At 37.7% G+C, this 13,524-nt stretch overlaps 1 long non-coding RNA gene across 12 annotated transcripts in view; it reads left to right on the top strand.

Moving 5' to 3' along the window:
- Nucleotides 1-228: 228 nt before the first annotated feature.
- Nucleotides 229-13,524, top strand: part of LOC140636763 (uncharacterized) — a 108,508-nt gene continuing 95,212 nt past the window's right edge. For all 12 annotated transcript variants that reach the window (XR_012033983.1, XR_012033979.1, XR_012033978.1 and 9 more), the window contains exon 1: nt 229-549. This is a non-coding gene — a long non-coding RNA (uncharacterized lncRNA). The remainder of the gene's footprint in view (nt 550-13,524) is intronic.

A 13,524-nucleotide genomic window follows, 5' to 3' on the forward strand; every position in this document is an offset into this window, starting at 1 on the left:
ATTTTTATGTTCACTGGGATAGCACTGCAGACTTAACTCCTATTTTCAGAGATGCAAGTCAAAATCCTCTGTGCAGTGTCAGCCCAGGTAGTGAGAGACCTAAGAGAAGGCAAACAAGGAAGAAGATAGCAAGTGTGGTAAACAGAGTTGTTCCAATATAGAATCTTCTCTTTTCATAATCAGCTCTCCACATTCTGCAGGAAGCGGAAAGTTCTGTTTCTCAGACCCCCTTGCAGTGACATCGACTCTTCCAGTCAGATACACATGCATGGGACTTATATTCAGAACTGAATTAAATGGACAGAGAGATCACACTTGAGATATAATCAGCAGGTGCTGATTAGCAGACACTGTGTGACTCTGAAATCAACAGTTCTCAAAGTGGCTTCTGGATTGCCCCATTCTCCAATGGTATGTTCCCGGAGAGGCTGAGGAGCATAATACTGGAGAGAGAGACTAAGACAATGGTTTCCTTGGCAGGCCAGTTCATTCTTGGACGTCCACTAGAAAGCCTGCTCCTCCAGTTATTCCAGGGATTTCTCTAAGCACGTAAGTCTCTATGTTATATCCCTTTCTGCAATTGGTTTCTGTTTCCTCAAACTGGAGCCTGAATGATACAACAGGGCAGAAGGCAGCAAACAACAGCCCTTGGATTAAACTGGCCAGCCACCTGGTTGGGGGTTTTGGAGTTTTTTTTTCTGGGTTTTCTTTCTTTTCTTTTCTTTTATGGCCAAGGAGGTAGGAATAGTTTTTACATTTTTAAGTGGTTACATTTTAAATTATTATATAAGGTACAGTGGCTAGATTTGTTCAATAAAAATACTAGATGCTGAATTAGATCTGTAGTTCAGATAAATAACAAAAAAATCTTTAAATATAAATATGTCCCAAATGTTGTAGAGGGCATACTTATACTAAAAAAAATATTTTCTTTGGCAACTGTAATATAAGCGCCGATAAAATATCCTTGATTGCCTTTCGGCCCAAAAAGTCTAAAAAAATCTCAATATGTGGCCTTTAAGAGAAAGACCTTAAAGGGATCTGTAAAGTTCTATAATAAAGGCTCTCTGCACATACATTCGCTGTTGCCCAGGGCTGCTGAACCAATTCTGCCAGTTTGGGCAATATTTAATGAGCATGTTAGTGCTTCCTTGGGAGTAAACTGGAAAAATCAGAAGTGGCCAGAACAGCTTAGGGAGACTCCTTGGTAATAGATGCTGATGCTGAAGGAAGCAGGCCTCAAGAATGGGACTCACTAACAGAAATCAAGATCTAAAGAAGAGAAGCAAGAGACATTTCTCTCCATGAGAAAGCATACTGGTTCCAGTCCTGATGGAACTAGAAACAGAAGTCTCTAGAGCAAAAACATCTCTGACATGTTAATTTACTGCATTCTGCCTGGATCTAGAGAAAAGGCCCAGAAATCGCTGTGGATCCACCATAAAGGATGAAACCAAACATAGAAGTACACACACACACACCCACACACACACACAAAGGAAAGTGATTCACATAGTGTGCCAATTGAGGTATTAAGTCATTGTCTCTCAGTCCCAAATCCACCGTTCTTTCCTCTGTCATGTGATACTGCATTTGGGACTCTACAAATCCCATTTCTGCTATTGCCTCTTTCCCTGTTGGGCTCCCCAAACAGAGTAGAATCTGGAGGAGAAGGAAGGGACTTGTTCCTTCCCATCCATATCCTACGGATCTCCACTCTATAGCCACTCCTTCCAGCAATGCTTCCTTACCTTCCTGCAACAGCATCTGAACCGAGTGTGCAACTTTTCTAGCATCGCAAAAGCAACCTCAGAGATACTAGCACCATCCAGCTGGTACCTCCCCAGGGGCTTTGAAGTTCAACTCTGTGAGGTCCCATCTCTAAGTTACTAAATTTTAATGATTCCAAGCATATTAAGTTCCAATCCCCTTTAAGAGAACTGGCTGTGAAGGGCTTAGTTGACAATAGCCCCTGCTGTGGCTTTCACAGTGGCCACATTACCACAAATGAGCTGAGGTCAAACCCCTACTCCCATCTGCCACTCTCCCCAGTTCTGGGCAATTCCTAAGAATGCCTGGGCACAGTGGGGTATAAGTGCTAGTCTGTTCCATAAGGATGCATAAGGATGTAGGACTCCACTAAAGGGTAACTTTGACTGAGGACCCCTCACCATCCTGGTTGGAACTTTTTTGAAACTGCCCCATTGTCTGAGAATTTTCTGCCCTCCCTCTTTATTCACAGGTATTAGACCTGTCCCAGGGTCTGAAGGCTGTTTCTGCCTACTTCTGCTCACTTACAAATTAGCCTTCATATGTGTTTCTCCCAATAAATCTCTTGTACATCGAATTTCATCTTGGTGGCTGCCTGTCCAATAAACAAACATAGAAGTAATTGTAGTAATCCAGGCAAGGGATGATTCCAGTTTAGAGGAGGACCAGTACACATGGAGACAAATGGACAGTTAGGACATGTACAGACATGTATTACAATGAAAGAATGTACAGCACCTGTCTGTTGTGTGATTAGATGTTGGGGAAAGTGGCATGAGCAGATTTTAAATTATACCAAAATGGGGCATCAGACTACAGTTTCTAGTAACTTTGGATATAACTGCCTCTTGTATTACAAAACAAAGTTTCCTTTGGGATTCATAGAGGTAAATGCCTCTTTTCAAGGTTTAAATCATGGGGGCACCTGGATGGCTCAGTCAATTAAGCATCTCCCTTTAGCTCAGCTCATAATCCCAGGGACCTGCAATTGGCCCCATGAGAGGTTCCCTGCTCAAGGGGAATCTGCTTCTCCCTCTCCCCATTGCTCATGCTTGCTCTCTCTCTTTCTCTCTCTCTCTCGCTCTCTCTCAAATTAAATAAATAAATAAATAAATAAATAAATAAATAAATAAATAAATAAAATATAAATATAAATATAAATCTTTAAAAAAAAGATTTAAATCATGACAGATAATGTTCCCAAGGGAAGTTGCATCAGGGATACACAGAGACTAAATGGCCAGTTACTATACTAGTATTTCTCTCTCTCACCCTTTATCATGAGTTCTTCCTTCCTGAATTATTTTGTGTGCTTTCCATTTAAACAACTTTATTTTTCATGACTCGCTTTGCCCTCAGCAACCCTTGTCATTAATGGTCTCTCACAGTTTCTTTAGCCACTTGGCTTATAGGACAGCACACTCTCTGGGTTCTCTTCCCTCCACACTGGCAATGCCTTCTCAGTTTCTGTTGCTAACTGCTCTTTCTCTGCTAGACTTCTAAATGTTGGAGTGACCCTGGGCTCAACCTCAAGCTTCTCTTCCATTCATATTCACACCTCTCACCTCCTAGACTATTTTATCCAGTCCTGGGACTTCAAATATCATGAATATATTCATGACTCCCAAATTGACTTAAGGAACCTGACTCCCAGACTTCTCTCTGAGCTCCAGGTTTGCTATTCAACTACCAATTCAACATCTTCATTTGAATATTTAATAAGCAACCTAACATACCCAACAGGAACGTTTGACTTCCCACTAACACTCCCCCAGATCCTTCTGCTATTCTCCTCCTATCCCAGGCTCTCCACTCATTAAAAGCACCTCCCAAAACCCAATGGATTCCTTTCCTCTTTAACTGCTCCCCCTCCTTCTCTCTGGAGCCTAACCATAAACATATCTGGACATGTCCTGTCAGACCTAACCTGCACTGGCACTCTCTATTCCCTTTACTAGCTTTCTTTTTCTTCATAGAGGCTTGCACTATATGTGCATGGGTATATATTTTTTGTCTACTTGTGTCAAAACAAAACAAAAACACAAGAATGTAGTCTATCTCTTTGCTCACCACTACTTCTCCAGTGCCAAGAACTGAACCTGGCACATACCAGGCATCATAAATATTTGTCAGATTAATGAATGTCTAAGGGAATATGTAAATGAATCAAGGAGAGCTTCCCACTGCTTTTAATGTTAACATAGTTTTATCTCTTTAGGACTTACATTCTAAAAATCACTTCTTGCTTGCAAGTGGAAGAACTTACTAATAGAGCTCCAGGTCACTGAAGCTATTAATAGAACAGTAATTACTTTTAACATTTCAAGCTTTTATTTTTTTTTGTTTTATACTTCACAAGTATTATCTGCAAACTGAGCAGGTGACTAGCTGAATCTCTACTTTTCAGGATGTCCCAACACTTACCAAAGGAATGGACTTCATGCCAGCATTTTCCAATGAAATTCAAATCCATATTAAAAAAAAAAAAGGACATGTTCTTTTCTCTTGCATCTGTTAGTTGTCTCATAAGAGTAACCTCTCCCCATTTTCTTCTAATGGATTATTTGATGATTTCTGATCAATATCCTCCAAACTTAAATATTGCCAATGTTATCATTTGTTACCAGACAAGAGTGCACCAGTCCTCAGCCCTTAGATCCATCTCAAACTTGTACACTGTACCTTGAAAACACTCCTTGCCAGTACATTTGGCCCACACTAATGCACATTTGATTTTTAAAAGCAAAACTTTTTCTGGCACAAATAGCTCCCTAAGCAGATGAACCTAGAAGCTATGCCATGAACTGACTGTTCCACAGACATTTAAGAAAGTCTGAAAGTAACATATAGAAGGGTCAGTCATCTTTCTACCAAATGGTTTTCCTGGGAACATTTGTTCAAAAAGTCAATCTTTCCATTCCAAGTTTATGAGAGTTTCTGGGGGAAATAACCTTTATCACTAAGCTGTCAGAAAATCCTAGATGCTGAAGAAGAAGAAACCAGACCTGTAACCAAGAAAAAATGCTTTTAAAGAAAAATCTGTTGCTCCATATTTGAAATGGAAAGCATTCCTTATGCTACAGAAAGTAACTTACATGTTTAGCTGCTGTTGAAAATGATGGATGTTCTAAGTCATTTGAAATACAATTTTCTAAATTAACAGACAAGAATGTATCTTTTGTAAGAATAATTTCTCCTGTTTATCTCATACTTTCCGAAAAAAAAATACTCACTCCGAAAAGCAAATTCAGATATTATAAAGATCAAATAAACTTAAAAGTAGTTTGATTCCTCAAGAGAAGAATATAAAAGATTTCTTTTTTTAAAAAAAGCTATATATTTTGTACATTAATTTCAGTTACATATTTGCCACAGAATACAAACACTGGGACTGTGTCATCACAGCATATGTGATCTTTGACTTTATTTTGGATACTGAGGTAATTTACTTAATGTTTGACTTTTGCAACAAAATTCTGTTTTATAACCTTGCTCAGTGTCACTAGTTACCAGTCTTTATTTTGGTTTTCCTCCTGTGTGTTACCTTTTCTTTATTATGACATTGTCCTACTAAGCTTACATCCTATCATTCCTTCATTCACTCATTCAACAATCCTTGCTTGAGCTTCCACAATATCCCAGGAGCTACACTAGGTATTGGAAATACACTAGCAATCCATGCCTTGAGATACTCATAGTCTCACTGTTTATATTACGATGCCTAGAATTGAGTATCTTTGAGGAAAAATGTTTTTAAGAAAATTTTTTAAAGATTTTATTTATATATTCATGAGAGACACACACAGAGGCACAGACATAGGAAGAGGGAGGAGAAGCAGGCTCCGTGAAGAGAGCCCGATGTAGGACTAGATTCTGGGATTCCAGGATCATGCCCTGAGTCAAAGGCAGACAGACGCTCAGCTGCTGAGCCACCCAGGCATCCCTCTTTGAGGAATATTTTTAGAAAACACACATATTATTTGTTGCCCTGCTTCTTTCCCCCACCAGACTGGAGGCTCTTAAAGGCATATGTCATAAAATAGTCCTCCTGGTTCCTTACAATCTGTCACAGCGCCAGGTATATAGTAAGTGTGCAGTAAACACAGATTATGTCTTCTCATCCTAGACTTGATCAATTATAAATGTCTCAAGAATATCAGATAAAAGACAATGGTATAAATTAATGGTGTTTCCCCTATTAGCATCTAGAAAGGAAAAAGGAGTCTTAGATCAAATTAGAAATCATCATGACCATCCTGAAACAAATTAAAATATGAAATGGAGCTGGAGTTTGACTTGGCCTGGAATATTATATTTCTGAGAGTACTCTAATTGTTCATAAAACCAGGATTATAGAGATATAGTCACAGATATGTTACAGATTTTCTAGGACTAGATAGCTGTTTATTATATCTCTAATGTACATAAATCTGATTAGAAACCCTAATCCCAAAGTCTTTGACCAACCATTTACTATAGCACAAAGTCCACCAGTGAAAGAGACATTATTCATTCGTCCAATCAATAGATATTTACTGAGCACTTACTGTGTTCTTGAGAATGGACTGAAGTCTGCATTAATACCAGTCACCTTATTTAGTAATTTGTACAGTCCCAGTAGAAACTACTGTGCTAAATAGTTTGGCCTATTGGGCCTCAGGAGCACCAATTTCCCTTTCAGCACAAATCTCAGAAAACAGGCAAGCAACCTGCCCATATTTAATGCTGGTCTTCTAACTCCAGTTCTTCTCTACTTGTGCTAGAGTAAGCCAATAGAGACACAGACAAGAGAGCCATCCATACACCAAAAAGTTCAGCTAGTGTGCTTACCAGGATATGTGGCCAATTCCATTTTCCATTGGTCTCATCCTGTTTAGGAATTCCACAAGTTGGGTTATCCCTTAAATGACGGACACCATAAAGTGTGGTATTTACCCATCAGCATGACTGGAGGGAAAAAAATGAAAGCATGTATCTCATCAAAAAGTATCTACAGAAAGGTTTTACTTATAATCTCTTATTCCTCCCACCAGAAGCACCATGGTATTTCACTGAGAATTCCATGCTAACTCTTCATTGAGCATTAAACTAAGGAGAGAAAAGATTTTAAACTTACATACCCAAACACTCACACACTAAAGATACTGGAGAGTAGGACCAACATCATTGTGCTCAGAGTCTTTCCACCAAACCCACGTGTGGTCCCAGTCTGCTGAGGCTGAGCCATAGCAGGCAGGAAGTTATGAAGTATGCTGTCTCCTCTCTTTCCCATAGAATTTCATTTCACTGTCACCACAAGCAAGCCAGGCTATATGCTATATCACCATTTATCTCTGTAATCATCTTTCCCATCAAGACAACAGCAGTTAGGTTACCTATATAAAGTGTCCTAATTTTCAAAAGTGTACTCAATGCATTTGCCACTTTCTCACAAACATACTTTGGTGTTAGAAAAAAAAAAACAGAATCTTACTATATGGTTCTATTACATGCTTAATCTTTCTTTCCCTGTCTTTTGCCCCACTAGCCATGATGTCCCCAGTCCTACAAATGTTTTCAAGTCAATGCTGCTTGCATTTCTTAAAATGAAACCCCCTTCATCCAGTGCTGTGATTAACAGTAAATGGTAGTGTGTAGCTTCTCTATTTGATAAAAAGATGCACTAGGATTGTATGGTATGGCTTGGCAATCAGCCATCAAATAGAATAATTCCCTTTAGAAAACCATACAGTTTTGTTTTCTTCCTTCTTTCTCCTTAAACCATTTGTTTGGACAGAAGATGAAAAAATTTCATTTAACCATTATTTTTCTATTTTATAGTTTATGGAAATTGCTCTCAAAAGAATTAAAAGTGTATTATTTGTGTCTCTTACTCATTACGTGGCATATTACTGGGACTTCTTTTTTTTTATTTTAATTTTTATTTATTTATGTTAGTCACACAGAGAGAGAGAGAGAGCGGCAGAGACATAGGCAGAGACATAAGCAGAGGGAGAAGCAGGCTCCATGCACCAGGAGCCTGACGTGGGATTCAATCCCAGGTCTCCAGGACCTGGGCCAAAGGCAGGCACTAAACTGCTGCGCCACCCAGGGATCCCATTACTGGGACTTCTTAAATACTCTGTCATAAAGACTTTTTGAAACTTTACTATTGAAACTATTTTCATTTACCAAAGTAATTTAGAAATTCCAAAATCTCAACAATAGGTATTCAAAACTCACAAAGCTTCAGAATGTATATTCTAGTATCTTCTATGAAAATGCTTCCTGGAAATCTATTTTCTTTAAATAATTCTTTTCACAAAAGCCTGAAGTCTTTTTTTCTAGCTTCTACAGAAGTTTCCTCTTACTTCAAGCAAGTAGGTCTGACATGCACTCAGTACTCATAACCTTGCTTAGCCTGTATTCTTTGGAAACACACAATGATTTCTGACTGGATTTAATCCTAACAAAACTGAAATCTTAATATTAAAAAATTAGAGTAGTTACATAGAAGACAACTTCATGTAAGATGCTTGTAGTAAATGGTCCTGTTTTTTTCTCCCCAAGATTCACATTCCCTCTTTCACAGAAATTTTTGAAATTGTTTTTGAAAATTTCAATGAACACTTCACAAAAATGTAAAATTATCATACTTTTTTCAAAATATGCTAATATTATCAATTTGAATTCAAAATTTAGTAGTATAAAGCCAGTTATTCAGCAAACATGAGATGATCCAAAACATTTACATTATTACAGGCTACATGTCAGAATCATTATGGCAATAAATTAGTTGTTGAAAAATAAAATAATTATTCCTATTAATAGCACACAGAATATAAAGCTAACTTTAAGAGCTGATTAACTATTTAGGAGTCAGATATAGAACTTCAGGAAGAATTTTTGTCCCCTCCACACACTTCCACAAAATAACTGTCCTCTCTCTTTTTTTTTTTTCTTTTTCTTCCTCTTCTTCTTATTCTCTAGAATTTTAATTCAGTAATTTCCAGACTTATAGATTTGGCCAACTAGAAAAATTATTTTTTGTTAAGAAAAAACTTTCCACAATTCTTTGTTCTTCTACATGTGACACTAGCTGCCTCTTGTTTCAGACTTTTTTCGAGAATGCGTATATGGCAAATAGCCTTGTGGGATAGAGATAGCATCACCTCTCTCCTGACCAATGGGCAGGCATGCTTATTGCCCATTATGGAAGATGCAAGTTCCATAAACTCAGGGTTCCTCTTTCCTAATGCTACTCATTGCATGTGCTACTGCCATATGGCCCTCTTTGTATTAGGGACTCAGGGAATGGATGAAAATATGCTGATGTCCATGCTGTTCATTATGGCATGAAAGTAAAGTCCTTTGTCTCTAATTCAGGAGTTTCTTATCTTCTCCCAGGATCCATGAAACTGTAATATACTAACTTTTTAGGCTGCAAGCATCATAAAACCTCAGACCCTTCATAGTTCTTGGTAGTTTTTAAAAATACTGACCCAAATAATTGCCAACTTTCTCCAAATTTTAATTTAAAAAACACAAATTACTACCATTTCGTATTACCATCCTCATATGAAAGAAAGTAAAAAAGCTAGAGTCTCATAATAAAGGACAGAGCAAGAAAATTTTGGTCAAGGACCAGTAACTTCCCAGGCCAAAGACTTCCAGGAGTTTGGGCAACACATCCTAATAGTGTTGCCTCAATTTCAATTCTACTGGCCCTAAGGGATAGTGCTTCCGGAAGTCCAGAAGGTTGTTAAGTAAAATCTGTTACCTTACCTACAGTCAAACTGTGCAGCTCTCATCAGACACCTTCAGGTTCATGAAGGTAGTTTCTTGTAACAGTAAAGGAGGAAGACATGAAGACCACCCAAAGCTCAGGAAAGACACTGTCTTCCCAACCATAAGGCTCAGTAGTCTCTGAGATGGAAAATGAAGAGAAAATGCTGCAGGGATGGGGCCTCCTGCTGTCTGCTTTGTCTGCTGCAGTGGCAGAAACAGGCAGTTATTCTGGGAAGCTGCAATGTCAGGTAGCAAAATCCCTCTGTTGCTGCCAAGTCTAACATTTGGTTACAAAAAAAAAAAAAAAAGAAACAGCATCTGGAAATACTTTTTTCTTCTACTGGATGGTATTCCATACGGACAGTCACTTCAAATATATATTGAGAAGCCAAAGCTTAAATCTACACCAATATTAAGGAAGAAGGAAGAAAAAAGAAAACTTGGCAGAGTTTTTTCCTAAAATAAGCATTCTATATTCTAAATCCCTAGAAGGAAGTTTGGAACTTGTCTCAGTTACTCCCATCTCTCCATACAAATTGGACTCGATGGGCCTTTGGAACCAGTTAAAGAGCTCCTCAAATCAAACTGGTGTTCTTCAAATTTTGGCTATTCAGGTGAGAAATAAGGCAAAGCTTCCTGGTGGCAGTTCAGATCCTTCTTCATTTTCCTGTCTCTGCTCATAATTATAAGGGATTTGAGTCACTAATAATGAAAAATGGTAGGGAAAATATCTAATTATGATCATGATTACCAACAACTGACTTGAAAATTCTTTTTTAAAGCAGCTAACAAGATTTCAGATTCTTCAGGCATTATAACCCCCATTACTTCCCGTTCCTCTCAACATATCACATTTCTTGTCTTGTTACAAAGAATTCTGAGCCCCGTATAAACAATTCTTCTACAGTTCCATTCCACAGATAAAGAAATACTCTTTTCAGACCAGAAATACTCCCTTCCAGCAACTGGGCTCAGTAACTCTTTCACTCTAATGCTTGCCTATGTGCTTAAAAAAATCCCTAAGAAACTGGAAATTGACATAATCCCTAACCCTACTGATGTAAAGAATAAACAAGCTCTGTATTCTAAAAATCTTGGCTGGTTGACTTGAAGGTAACTTCCTCCCTAAAGGCCTTTCTTAAAGAGGAGGGGGGAAAACAGTAAAGTAAGAAAGCTTCACTGGGAAAGGGAAGATCTCCTCCACAAAGTTATAAATTTCTCCAACATGCTTCCATACAAAACACCCTTAGTGTACTGTACTCCTTCAACCTTGCCTTTCCCTCTACCCCTGCCTCCACCTCCCCATCCCTGTATTCCAAGACTGTTCTCTCACCATATGACCTTAGCACCTGCTGCCCACTTTGGATAACACTTCATTGTCTTCATCTTCTAAAAGTCCTCCCTAATGCTCGGGTTGTTTCTAGGCAGTTTTGCCATAAGGATCTTTGTGGCAAGCATTTCCACCACAAGCATTTTTGTTGCCTAACTGGTTAGCCATAAGGCAATTTGCCATCAAAGACAAAAAAATAACTGGATGACAGTTTGTTGTTTCTTCAATTGGCTGACACCTTGGTTTCATTTCTCCAATTGACACAGTACTCCCATATTACATTATTAAACCTTAGCCCTCATAATGGTCTAAACAGTGGTGCTGAGTCTTGAATCCACATTTCCCATAGAACTTTAGATATCTATCAAGGGACATGTAATGATACACCAAGAGTGTAGAAGGCTTTCACAACAGAACACAAAGCTAAGCTATAAATATACATCCCAGTATAAGGAAACTGATACCTCTCTTAATGAAGGGAGAAAATTTAGCAAAAAAGAAAAAGTGAAATGCTGAAAAAGGAGACAAATCAACAAGCAAAAAATGTATAATATTATGAATGAAAGACTTTGAAGACAAGTGCATAGGTACAATCCACAAAAAAATCAGTTTGCACAGTATTGCAATGATCTACACACATTTTAAATGTATTCAAATATTTTGTATTTCACAAGTCTTTTTAATTTTGTTATTCATTTTTTCATGTTTCATTATATCTTTTTTAATGAATGTCCCAATTTTATTTTTTGTGATTTTTATCTGTTTTTAAAATAATTTATTTTTTATTGGTGTTCGATTTGCCAACATACAGAATAACACCCAGTGCTCATCCCATCAAGTGCCCCCCTCAGTGCCCGCCACCCAGTCACCCCCACCCCCTGCCCTCCTCCCCTTCCACCACCCCTAGTTCGTTTCCCAGACTTAGGAGTCTTCATGTTCTGTCTCCCTTTCTGATATTTCCTACCCATTTCTTCTCCCTTCCCCTCTATTCCATTTCACTATTATTTATATTCCCCAAATGAATGAGACCATATAATGTTTGTCCTTCTCCGATTGACTTATTTCACTCAGCATAATACCCTCCAGTTCCATCCACGTCGAAGCAAATGGTGGGTATTTGTCATTTCTAATGGCTGAGTGATATTCCATTGTATACATAAACCACATCTTCTTTATCCATTCATCTTTCGATGGACACCGAGGCTCCTTCCACAGTTTGGCTATTGTGGACATTGCTGCTATAAACATTGGGGTGCAGGTGTCCCGGCGTTTCATTGCATCTGTATCTCTGGGGTAAATCCCCAGCAGTACAACAGCAAAGAAACAAACAATCCAATGATGAAATGGGCAAAAGACATGAACAGAAATCTCACAGAGGAAGACATAGACATGGCCAACAAGCATATGAGAAAATGCTCTGCATCACTTGCCATCAAGGAAATACAAATCAAAACCACAATGAGATACCACCTCACACCAGTGAGAATGGGGAAAATTAACAAGGCAGGAAACCACAAATGTTGGAGAGGATGAGAAGAAAAGGGAACCCTCTTACACTGTTGGTGGGAATGTGAAATGGTGTAGCCACTAGGACTTTTATCTTTTACAGCAAAATTGCTATATAGCAAACTAGTTATGCAACAAAATGTTTGCAGCAAAAATACCAGATGTGCCTTGGTTCAGCATACTCTAGAGCATGTTAGAGTTCTTCTATCTCCACCTAGCACAATATGTGTATGTCCTGTGTCATAATTACTGGTTGTCTTTCCTTCATTTTCATCTAAACAAAGCTCATTAAGGTTGGGGATTTTCTAGGAATTAATACAGTATATGACACCCTGTAATCAAAATAGATACTTGTTGAAGTAATGAATGAGCAAATTTTTCAAACCTTGTTTTTGCATTTCAAGTCAGATAATATAAATCAACTTATGCCTAGTTGGATATAATTCTATCTAGGCTTTGAGGAGATACACAATAATCAAGTCACCTAGTAAGCTTGCTGTGCTTCAGTGAAGAAACACAAGGTAGCTCAGAAAGTCATTACTAATTAAAATGCTAAGGCAGACTCTGATTTAACATGGCTCATGACTGTCTAAGTTCAACACAGTACAGGTAGAGCAGAAAGGAACATCCTAGCACAGAATATTTTTTCTGTTCTGCAATAATATTTATACTGAAAGAAAGAGGAATTTAATTCATTTATAAACATGAGATAATTACAAATACTTCCATAAAATATCTTCACTAATCATAGACTCTTCTTTCCAAGCTATGAAAAGAATTTATTCATCTGTACTAAAGCAATATACATAATATATTTGTTTTATTTTTAAAAAATTATTTACTCTTCAGAAAATGCACTTAATTGGATATATATAACTCATTTAAAAGTGAAATCGTATTTTAGAAATGTCAATTTTAACCTGAATGATGGTTTCAAAAGCCATAGATATGTTTAAATGATATTTGGATTATTCTGAAATGCTGGCAGAAGTATTACTTTTCATAAAAGCAATATTCCTCATCATTTATTGTATGTTTTGTGTTCATAGTAGGAATAATACAATTGTTTTAATTCAGGCTGCTAAAATAATTACCACACACTAAGTGGTTTACAAACTATAGACATTTATTTCTCACAGTTCTGAAGACTG

The sequence above is a fragment of the Canis lupus genome, chromosome 7 (assembly GCF_048164855.1).
Source record: "Canis lupus baileyi chromosome 7, mCanLup2.hap1, whole genome shotgun sequence".
In the NCBI taxonomy this organism is placed as follows: domain Eukaryota; kingdom Metazoa; phylum Chordata; class Mammalia; order Carnivora; family Canidae; genus Canis; species Canis lupus.